General features: G+C 40.2%; 1 pseudogene; it reads left to right on the top strand.

Moving 5' to 3' along the window:
- Window positions 1-1,516: 1,516 nt before the first annotated feature.
- LOC134488755 (U2 spliceosomal RNA) lies at window positions 1,517-1,666 on the top strand (annotated as a pseudogene).
- Window positions 1,667-9,687: the final 8,021 nt, after the last annotated feature.

The raw sequence follows: 9,687 nt of genomic DNA, 5'->3' as shown, positions 1-9,687 counted from the left end.
TAGTTGGCAACTATAGTTTCAGTTACCACACTTGGCCAACATCCTCTCAGTTTATGTTTTACCTATCATGTACAAGCTGTTGGAACTTGTGTAGAAATTAGAGGCTGGCATCTAGAAGAGTATATTTTTTATGGATGAGTGAAAACTATTTTGCCTTCATGCTCTTTTTGTAAGTTTTATTTATAATTTTGTTCTGTTCCATTGTTAGTCTCTGGCTTTAAGAAATCCTCTCAAAATATGTACTTAAACTTGTATGGTAAACATAGCCAATGCACATTTCTCTCAGTGTATATATTGATGCTTGTGTGTGATGCATATATAATTTATGTAAACTACCAAGTATTGCATGATACAACCTAGAGAAAACAGGTGAATATCGCTTATCTGTTGTCTGTGAGGTAAAATCAAATATCAAGTTTCTCAAATTTTCCATTTCTTCATCTCCTCTACAGAATTGTGCTGGCAACAGCTCAAGAAAAAAAAATAAGCAGTATTTCTTCATAGCGTTGCTGAGACCAGAAGAAATGTAGCCCAAAATAAACTAGTTTGGTTTGAAAGAAGGCATAATTGGACTTCTTGAATTGTTTTAGAAACAATTGTTTGACTTACAATACATCTAACCTTTATATACCCATTTAACACCTCCTTTGCCCACAAGGAAGTGGAGAAAAATGAGGGAGCAACAGAGTCAGCATGGTAGAGCAGCCCTGTTTAGGATCTGCTCTAGCCAGTTATCTCAGTGTCCAGAGGGACTGCATGGAAAGTCCATCAACCTGTCACTTGCTTTTTTTTTAACAGTATGTCCTAATTTGCCATATACTTTTCAGAAAATTACTGAAAAGGACTAATCTGTTTACTAAATTTGTGTACTCTCAGCCTTTGAACCCTTAACCAGTGGAAAGGAAAGATCAGATAGTATTCCCTGTGGTCCAAACTGAGTTATAGTATTTTGTAGTAAGATATCATTGTACAATATTAGTAATTCTGCATTGTAGAAAAATAGGTAAGCTTTATCACTGCTGTACTGTATTGTGGGTGTGTATGTATTGGGGTGTGTAGTATGCATGCACCTTGAATTATGCCCTCTGTCTCTATCCAGTCTTGGAGTTTGTGATTTAAATGTTTAGCACATGATTTGCTAACAACACTCAAAAGCTGATAGGCCTGTAATTGCATGGATCATTCTTATTGCCCTTTTTATAAATTGGGACTATTATTGCCAGCCCCCAATCTTTTGGACATAACTGGTCTGATCTATGAATGTAAATAGGGATGCTAGCAGAGGCACCCACCAGCTGGGATTGTTTTTAATTATTTCAGGCAAAACACAATCAACACCTGGAGCCTTGTTTGAAGGGATTCAATCAATCAGGTTACCTCCTGCACAGAGACAGGGGGCCAATTCTGAACCCGGTGCAGGTTCATCTTGCCCTCATTTATGTTACTAGCCGGGTCCACGTACAACCCAACCCTCTAAAATACTCCTCCCAGGCTTTAATTGGTACTTGATTGAGTGGGGCCTTCTCAGCCTTTTGGCTAAGAACAAGTGTAGTATCTGTCCTGGATAAAGTTTCAAAACAAATTGTGAAGCAGCATTTCTGTGAGAACTTCATTACCAGGAACCAGGATGAGTTTGTCAAGGATAACTCATATCAGACTATCTTTTTTTTTTTTGACAGAGTGACTATTTTGGTAGATTAAGGGCAAGGTGTGGAGATAGTGTGTACTTTGTTCTCAGTAAAATGTCTGGCAAGGTATCTTACGATAATCTTTGCTGATATCCATTCATACATGTGGACCAACAGAACTGCAACTGATTGAACAATTTACCCAAAGGATGTTTGTAAGTGATCCTGAAGCAGAAACTATTGAGTGGGACTCCTGAGGCATCTGTCCTTGGCCCGGTGCTATTTAGCATCTACATAAATGACCTAGAGGATGGAATGGAAGGGATACTTATCAAATTTGAAAATTCCATCAAGCTAACATTATTGGCTTAGAGGACAAAAATCAGAATTCAAAATTGCTTGAATATTGGGCTAATGATCAACTGTGACGTGTAAGGTCCTATCTTCGGACTGGAAAAATGAAATGCAGTTCAAGACTGGGAAGACCTGGCTTGGTGGAAGTCCTGGTACACCACCAGATGAACATGAGTTGTGTGATGCAGCAGCAAAAAACAGTGCAAACTTGGGCTGCATTAACAATAGCATGGCATCCAAATCATGGGACTTAATAGTTTTATTGTAGTCTGCACTAGTTAAATGGCACTTGGAATATTGTACCCAGTTCTGTGCATACTTCTGGTGTCTCATGGCTAGTAGCACTTGCATTTATATGCTCACTAGCCATTCCCTCATTCTTTTCATTCACCAATCAAACCATTACAATTTGCTGTATGAGTCTACATGTGCTAACATGAAAGTAGGTCTGACTGAAAATGGTGGGGCTTATGCTCAGGTATGGGATTGCAGCCTAAATCTGACATTTGTCACCATCTGTAAAGTAGGTCATGCATTTCTGAGTAGCGCAGAAGAGGGATAAATGTGACATGTAAGCCACAAGGAAAATAATTAACAATATTTATTTGTTTGTTTGTTTGTTTGTTTGTCAGATTTTTTTTATCACTGCCCATCTCCCCCACATGGGGGACCCTGGGCGGTTCACAGTAAAAACAGTCTAAAATTATAAATAATACTAATATTCCAATAAATATAAAATACAATATAAAATACAATAAAATCCAAATAAGGGCAGATCAATTCAGCCCATAAGGGATAAGGCTGATAACCAGCCCCAGGAATGGCTCTTCCTCTCCCCACTCCAAGCATGATGACAGAACCAGGTTTTCAGCTGTTTTCTGAAGTCCAGAAGAAAGGGGGCCAACTGTATTTCCAGGGGAAGGATGTTCCAAAGGGCGGGAGCCTCCTGGACCCCGCCAGATGGAATTCTCTTGCAGACGGGGTCTGTAGCATGTCCTCTCTGCATGACCAGGTGGGATGGGTTGATGTGACAGGGGTGAGACGGTCCCTTAGGTAACCTGGACCAATGCCATGTAGGGCTTTAAAGGTGATAACCAACACCTTGAATTGGACTAGGAAGCAAACTGGCACCCAATGCAGCTTGCAGAGCAGCGGAGTTATATGTGCTGATCTTGAAGCACCTAAAATCATCCACGCAGCCGCATTTTGGATCAGCTGTAGCTTCCGGATGCTCTTCAAGGGTAGCCCCATGTAGAGCGCATTACAGTAGTCTATATGGGAGATGACCAGGGCATGAGTGACCATTCGAAGGGCCTCTCACTCTAGGAAGGGGCATAACTGGCACACAACATGAAGTTGCACAAAGGCCCTTCTGGCCACAACTGCCACCTGCTCTTTGAGCAGGAGTCGTGAGTTCACCAGGACCCCCAAGTTACGCATGGGGTCTGTCTGGGGCAGTGCGACCCCATCCAGAACTAAAGATGGCAAATTCCTGGGAACCGAGGGGCCATTAACCCACAGCCACTCCATCTTACCAGGGTTCAGCTGAAGCCTGTTGTTCCCCATCCAGACCCCAACAGCCCCCAGGCACCTGGAAAGGGCAGCCACAGCATCACTTACTTCCCCTGGGATGGAAATGTATAGCTGAGTATCATCAGCATATTGATGGTACCTCATCCTGTGGAGACGGATGATCTCATCCAGAGGTTTCATGTAGATATTAAAATCTACATGAAATCTACATAAAATCATAATATATCTTTGTAAGCAAGGTTGTATTTGCTAAAGTTTATTTGAAAACTTCACATCCAAGTACGTTTTGATAACTTCCATTTCTTCCCAGTTTAGCTGCTTTAAGCTGTTGTAATAATGGTCTTTTTTTCATAATATATATACTTGATCCTCTATTGGGATAATTTTCTATTGAGGATAGAGTCCATTCAGCTGCAGTTAAGATAATCAAACTATCATTTGCGTCCCTAGAACAAAGCACTAATTTTGCCAGCTGCATCCGATTCAGCACGTCAGCCAAGCATTTTGTTAAAGCAATAGGAAATGGGCATGAGCATCCAGATCTGGATTGGAATTTTCTCTCTGCTTTGCTTTTGCCTCTTATTCACACTGGTACTTGACATGTCAAAAAGAGTGACATTTCTGATTAGTTGCAATGAGACAGTTGTTTGAACATTGGTGTGTGTGTGTGTGTAAATTGTGAATAACAATTTTAAAGTAATCCACAAACCTCAGCAAGGAATAAACATCAATTAAATTATTCTGAAGTTAGCAGTGACTACTTCAAATATTAAGAAACAGTATTTGAACCTATAAAGATAGCAGCACTTGGTCATCCTCTTCTGGGCCTGGAAGCCAAACAGGTTAATACTTGGATGAGAGACCACCAGGGAATTCTAGGGCTGTAGACTAGACTTAGAAGCTGAAAAACCTCTGCAGGGAAAAGCAATGGCGAAACCCTTTTGTACTGCTTGCAAGAAAATTCCACGGATGTATCTGTATAGTCAATAAAAATCAAGCTTGTGTCAAGAGTATTCTACTATTGACTTATGCAAGAGTAGAATTTGCTCTTAGACCTCGATATTAAAAGGTGTCCTTCTTTCTGGGACCCAACCCAGGGACATCTTCGAATTCCTGTAGGTTGCGACTTTAATCTAGTGCCTCTATGTGACATTCCAAATCTTTATTTTCAGAAGTGCAGCATTACAGAGCTAGAGGAGAAGATCATGGAAGAGAAAAGAAGGTCCATACACTCAAAGGTCTCAAGTAACAAATGATTTGTATCACCAGTACTGTAAATCAAAGAAGATTTTTTAAAAATTTACTACATAGAAACATAGCTCGGTATGAGACCACTAGGGGTTCTCAGAACATTTTTGCATTCAGATTTTGCGAGGTTGTAGTGAAGTCTGAGTGTTGCTTCTGCTGGAAGCAGGTGAAATTTTTGCTTGGTCTTACAGCTAGTTGTATGCTCAGATTCAATAGCTTTTTTATTTTAAAGCAAGAATATAGTTTTTATTTATGTATTTAGTATTCATCTCAATCTATGAAGATACTTATTTCAAACATAAATATATAAGAATATTTTTAGGGTTTTTTCCAGCTGAGGACTGACCTGGGCACAGTGATGTTTGCAGGAGCTTGCTGCTTCCGCTGTTGCATGCAGTTCCGAAGGGGTGGGGCCTGTGCCGCAATGCTGCAACTCTGCTTTTCTCCTTCCGACACGCACACCCCAAACCCCCGCGGGCAACTGCAGACATGCTGGGAGCCATGATGAGAAAGGCCACATCAGAAAAGTGGGTCCGCCCACTTTCTTCAAAATTATACTTAAAAAGATTGATTTTTTATGTCTTTTAAAAGGCTTTAATGCTCTTAGTACCTATCCCTGCTTTACAGTAAATTAATTCAAACGTAGCTGCAATTCTTTGGATGACTTTCAAGGCATAAAAGAATCTCAAGGTCCTGTCCCTTGGCAGCCCTTCAACTATCCCCAGCCAATGGTGGGGATAAATAGATGACATCTTTTCTGGGAAATAGGCACCTTTTGAAGGAGACTTGGCTCGCTAGACATGGAGGATATTCTTGTTGCCTCAGGAAATCTCCTGCTTGGGATGGAACATTTATTGGGGCCTAACATGGTACTCAGGAAAGCTGCACCATTCTCCTGGCTTGATATTTGGGTTTGAAAAGATGTAAGATGTAAGGATACAGGCCGTTTCCACAGAAAGAATGTCCCATTTCTTGCCAGCTTTCTCACTTTGTGGAGAAAGTGTGGACACCCCCAGAAGCCTCAGAGGATAATTTTAAGGACTGGGCAATTTCAGGTGGGCTTCTTGACTTGAACAGCAATTAAATGTTGCCCCAGGAAAGCTAATATTTCTTGTAGTACTCCAGAGCAAGTCTGGAGAGTTTCTTGGTGTTTAAGAGAATGCCAACTGTTATTGCTGGCAATGAAACCGACGAATCCAACACTCAGTTTCTTTTACTGGTTTCTCATTCTTTTTCCTTCTTTCTCTTCCTCTCATTTCTCTCCCTCTCATTTATTAGATATGTAAAATTACCTTGACAGGCCTTTCATTTTATGTGAAAAACGCAGAGGCCTGGATTCAAGCCAGCCCCTGCTGTTAATATGCTCCTTGCCAGATAACGTCCTCTGCGAAAGACTTCCTTCCACCGTTGAAGGGTTTGCATGCTCAGTAGCCATTCACCCCTACTGCTTTGTTGCGATGTGGGAGTACAAGGTGACAGAAAGCATCCTCTGTGATATGCAGTTCTGAGGCTTTCCAAGCTTTGAAGAGCCTGATCAACCTCTCAAAGAAAAAGCACGTATGGCATAATCTCCAGCAAGACAGAATGTATTTTAGTCACCATTCCAAAGTTTCCTCTGAGAATAAGAATGAAACATTTTTTTAGGAGGAAGAAAAACTCCACAGCAACAGCTTCAAAGGCAGAAGCTTTTCCATTGAGAATACTATTCCAAAATGCCTCTTAAGAAACCCAATAAAATAAAGCATATGTCTTTCTCTCATATTTCCGCATCTTAGTACTGTAAGGTTTCAAAAATAACAGCAACAAAACAGCAGAAAACAAAATGGGAGGGGGGAGCACACAAAGGTATCAAAAATAGCAGGGACAAAATACAAATGATCTGAAAACTATTAAAATCTTCGTAGAAGATGAACAGTGCTTGAAGAGAAAGAGCTTCCTATTGTGTTGTACATTTCTTTTAATAAGAACAAGCAACAGCCTGAACTGTTTATGTCACGACTGGGTCTATTCACACATTCTCTTCAAAAGTCATGGTCTGTTTTGACTGCAGGATGATGGTATTCTGTGGAGAACTATATGAGTTTAGTGGAATGCAAATGTCTCCATTTTGGGTTAATTCCTTGTAAGAAAGAGGTGTTATTTTGAGGCTGTATATCACTGGATTTTTTTCTGCACAACTACTGTATATATCCTAGTTGATGAAATAAAATTAACTCAGAAAAATTAAAATGCAGGAGCCACGGTAAACATACTACGACATGGAAAATAAAGGACCACTCATTGTTTCATCCTGTAACATGAGCATATGCATGTATTTTATTTACTGCCGATGCATGAACCAGCTCCAGAAGTTGGTGGTACTTTCTGTAGTATATGCAGAGTCCACTGGAGTGGGGTGGCCAATATGTTTAAAATAATAATAACAAAAACAACAACAACAATAATTTTCATTTTTATTTTTTACTCTTATTAATATTATTTATTATTGTAATTTTATATTGTGGGTTTTATGATTGTTGTTTTAATTGATTACTATAAACAGCCCAGAGTCCCCTGAAGGGAGGAGATGGGCAGGGACAAATTGGATAGATAAATAAATGAATAAATAAATAATAGTAATAATAATTCTATCATGCACACAATGAACTACATGGCTGAAGATTGTGTGTGCGTGTGTATCTGTCTGTCTGTCTGTTTGTGTGTATAGAAGGTCATAGATTTACTGTGTCATAATTCTGATGATACACATTCTTCAAAGTGAAAAAGAAAGGATTGCAAAGAGTTCTAAAAGGATAGTTATGAGCTTCAATTTGAATGAATGGGCAACACATGACAAATACGATTCAAAGTAACTATGCAGTTTGAATGTTAGGATGAAAAATTGCAGATATATGCTGATGGTGACCACATCTATGAACAAGGTAAATGCTATGTTGAGGTTTGTTAGAAAATAAATCAAAAATAAAAATGTCTTTATAGCAGGGGCAGGTGACCATATATTTTGGACTTCTGCTTCTGTAACTTCTTTCCACTGGCCTAATGGAACCTGAAGTCCAAACCTCCTAGATGACACCAGGCTATCTATCCTTACTTTACAGAAAAGTATGGTGGGATAATATGAAATGTACCCTTCTGCCCAGGGGGAAAATTATAGAGCTGGAGAAAGTGCAGAGAGGAGCATGTCCCCATGAACTACACCTCTCTTATTCACTGTAGGCCATGTTGGCTGGGGCTGCTAAAAACTGTAGTTCAGCAACATTCGGAGGGTCACAGATTTCCTACCCCAGATTTATATATATGACATGGATTTGGTGATTCAATGGATTAGTCTTAAACAGTTACAGATTCAAAGCAGGCTGGAAACATTTTGCAACATGTGGTATCTAAATCAGCAGTAACTCTTTTTCCCCCTAGTAGCTAATTCTACTCTTGAGCAATTCCTTAGATGTTATATAAATTACCAACAAGATGACTGGGTCAACCTTCTCCCTTTTGCTGAAGTTGCTTATAATAATGTGGTCCACCAAAGCACTGGTTTCTCTCCCTTTCAAGTCGTTAGTGGGCAAGACTTTGTACCCGTTCCCGAATTGCCTCTTTCTCCACCAGAAAATTGCTCTGCTGCAGACTGGTGCAAAAGGATTGCTTCTGCTTGGCCAGTAATTCAGCAAGCTTTGATTGATGTGCAGAACACTTATAAAAAAACTGCCGATCGCAAACATTCTCCTGAAAAACCCCTGAAGATTGGTGATAAGGTCTATCTCTCTACAAAATTCCTCTGTTCACCTCAACCATCCAAAAATCTCGGACCAAAATTTATAGGACCTTTTCCTATCACAAAAATCATTAACCCTGTCACTGTACAATTGCAACTTCCATGTAATTTAAAAGGAATTCAGCCTGTTTTTGATTGCAGGCTCTTGAAGTTGCTTTGTGAATCGTCACGATGGCACCCAGCATCGTCCACACCAAACCCCATCATGATCGACAGAGAACAACATTTTGAAGTTAAAGACATTTTGGATTCTCACAGACACCATGGCTCCTTACAGTACCTAGTCTGCTGGAAACATTTTCCTGATAATGAATGGGTTTCTAGTCATTGTGTTAATGCACCTCTTTTGCTTAAGAAATTTCACTCTAAATACCCTAACAAGCCTGCTCCGTAATATATTCATTCTTCCATTCCTTACCTCCCTTGCATTGTCTTTCCATTTCACTAATTGTGTTCACCTTTTCACTAGTTGTGCTTAAGTTTTTTTTTCAGACGGGTGGTATGTCATGCTCCCAGATCAAACGTTCCCAGAGCATCTGATCCGACTCTCATGCGTGAATGGAATCAACACGGGTTGAGACTTGCGAATCAGTAGAAGTGGGAGGGGGGACAAGCCAGGAGTGTGAAAGCATCTTGTTTGGACTATCTCTGGCATCCAAGGTCAACCGGCAGAGCCATTTCAGACATCTGCACAGAACTGAACAGACTGGCATGAAAAGGGGGGCTGCATACCGAAGAAGGGGAAGGGGGTTGAATTCATTGGGCTGTTTAACTTGGGGAAAGCACAGGAACTTCTATTTGCAACTTTTTCTCTGTACTGCACACTACACTCCATTAAAGAGATTTCTACTTTATCATGTATGAATCGAATTTAATGGTAGACTGAGCAGGCAGTCATCACACCCTTTGGGGATTAGCAGGTTCTCTTTATTTCTCTGCTCTTAACAAATGTCAGGAATGCTGAAAAGCCAGAATGCTGGGCAGTGAGGAGGCCAGAGAAATATCAGAATGCTTGCTTTCCCATAATTTAACAGATACAACAGGGAGGCCAGTAAGCAGCATTTGCTCCTGCAGGGTTACCACAAGGGTGAGGGTGCTGCTCTTTTTCTTCTTCTTTTTCTCATTCTTCCTTTACTGAATGTGATCTTACTT

The sequence above is a fragment of the Candoia aspera genome, chromosome 1, assembly GCF_035149785.1.
Source record: "Candoia aspera isolate rCanAsp1 chromosome 1, rCanAsp1.hap2, whole genome shotgun sequence".
In the NCBI taxonomy this organism is placed as follows: Eukaryota; Metazoa; Chordata; class Lepidosauria; order Squamata; family Boidae; genus Candoia; species Candoia aspera.
This window is presented reverse-complemented; position numbering and strand designations above follow the sequence as displayed.